Raw genomic sequence first — 2255 nt, 5'->3', positions numbered from 1 at the left:
TACAGTCATTTATCAAAGAATCTCTCTTATCCTCGACTTTGACAACCAGTAAATTGAGACCACTATTTTCTTTGTAAAATGAGAGGCAGCGTGGTGGAATCAGGCTCTCGTCAATTTTTGGGCATGTAGAGTTATTGGTGCCATCTTAAAGCTTGTTTACTTTTCTTTATTTGGGTGAAAAAAATATCCATTTATCTTGAACACAAATCGAGATATTTGTGAATGAAGGAGGTGGGGATACCTGTTTTCAAAGGTAAAATTAGCGAGAAAATGGCAGCCAAAGCTTGGTAAATTCCAAAACTGGAGAGTTCATGGAAACTGTAAATTTATATTTTTGTGCCTTTAATCAACGTTTTCGGTGAAATCCTCAAAGGAATGTGTTTGTAAATGGACATAAAAGGTGTTGTGCCAAAAAACAAAAATTTGATAAAAATTGCTAAGCAGGGAGAAAACTGCTGTTTTCTTCGGTTTCATTATTTTGACGAGAGCCTGATTCCACCACGCTGCCTCACATATTGTGACGGTTATCATCAGATACCAAACACCCACAGCGCACGGTCAAAGACAAGAACATGGCTTATAGTATAAGCTCGTTCTCTATAACACTGCCGGTTTCCCTGTTAAGTATAAATAGTCTACTTGGGTACTTCCAGCCTTATCAACATCCGCTCTGTGTTGACTCCGAGCCATGAGTAAGTAGCAGTTTACCGAAAACTTGGAGGTAATGGAGGAAAGAGAGAGGGTGAAAACTGGGCAATCAGACGGGGATGGGTCTTTAAAGGATGGGTCTATTTATCAACGCAACGGAACTAGCGATATGAGAAATGGGACATCGCAATCTACGTATGAGTAACTAGTTGAGAATGTGCGAATTGCCTAAGTATCGGAACTATTGAAGTTAACGGTTTCTAATGCTTGCCATGTACTCTAGGGAGCAGATATCCCGATAATCGTATGCAAATGTCGCGGAGGTAATCAGCCGCGAAGAACTGCGATTTACGACGGCAGATTCGAGTACGTTGTACCAAAAGTATCGTCAGGACACGAATCGGACTGTAGGGGCTACGGTATACTTCAAAAATCTTAACGGGATTTTACCGCAAATGTTTCACATTTTAAGTCTAAATATTGACCAAAAACAAGCAGTGCTGTGAATTGTTGTGAATGCATCCTCTTTTTTTTAACGCATCAATCGTCCTTATCTTTCCCCCTTCTTTTTTTTATCTTTGTTACCATCGCGTAACACATCTATTCTTCGGCTCTTACATCACCTTGTTGTGTAACAAGAGCCGTAAAACTCTTACGAAAACTAAAATTAAAACAAACAAGGAGGTTTTATCATCAATCCCAAGCAGCAATAGACACATGTATGACGTTCTCATCACCGGACCCAAACTGTGAAGGTTCCTTCCTAGGTCCGCCTCTAAGGAGATTGGACCTTTGTTGAACAATTAACTCAGTTTGTCTTGGAAATAATCTATCTATTCTGGATCAAGTATAAGGTTAATTAAGAAGAATGAATTTCTCGACAGTAAAAGTTTTGCAACCGTTTTCCCAAGCGTTTGAAACCGTCTTGGTCCTTTACTGGTTCTTCAGGTTTCCTATAATTTCCAGCAAGACGAGTTTTTGTACTCTGAAAAAGGATTCGCAGGTGGCCTTCTACAGCTGCTTCCTCTGCCTTCTCTGCCAGCCTGTTCATGAATTCCTCTTTGTCTTTTCTTTGTGATTTCTTTAGGCTGTTCCTGGATAATACGTCCTTTTATATTCGCTGGGATGTGGACAGCAAATAGAGTCCTTCTACAAGCGTATGGTACAGGAGTTTAACCATCCATTAGAAATGCTAATCAGGGTACTGCATCGATTCTCGACATTCTGGGCCTGAACCGTTTGATTCGCGGCTGATTATCTCCCCCTGTCTATCTCCCCTCTTGACCGGAAGTCGGGGTAATTCAGACGAGTCATCGTCTGGTAATCAACGAACTTCCCGCCCATTCTATCTGTCCGCCATTGTTACAGCGAGCCTAGGATTGATGAGCGAGGGTTGTTTCAGAGAGTCTTCTGATGACCGAACGACAAGCGGTGACAACTCGTCAAAGGCGGTAAGTCTCCGTTTGAAGGGAGAGTCGTAATTGCTGTCTATCTTTGAGCTATTCTCGCGACAGCGGACGGGCAATTGGCCGTGTGAGCGATTGGTCAGGAGCAATAAATACATGTAAATAACTAAAGGATTCGCTACATCTACTGAGAGAGATGGG

The sequence above is a fragment of the Aplysia californica genome, unplaced genomic scaffold (genome assembly GCF_000002075.1).
Source record: "Aplysia californica isolate F4 #8 unplaced genomic scaffold, AplCal3.0 scaffold00179, whole genome shotgun sequence".
Taxonomy (NCBI): domain Eukaryota; kingdom Metazoa; phylum Mollusca; class Gastropoda; order Aplysiida; family Aplysiidae; genus Aplysia; species Aplysia californica.
The sequence above is the reverse complement of the archived record's forward strand: the minus strand, read 5'-3'. Positions refer to the sequence as shown.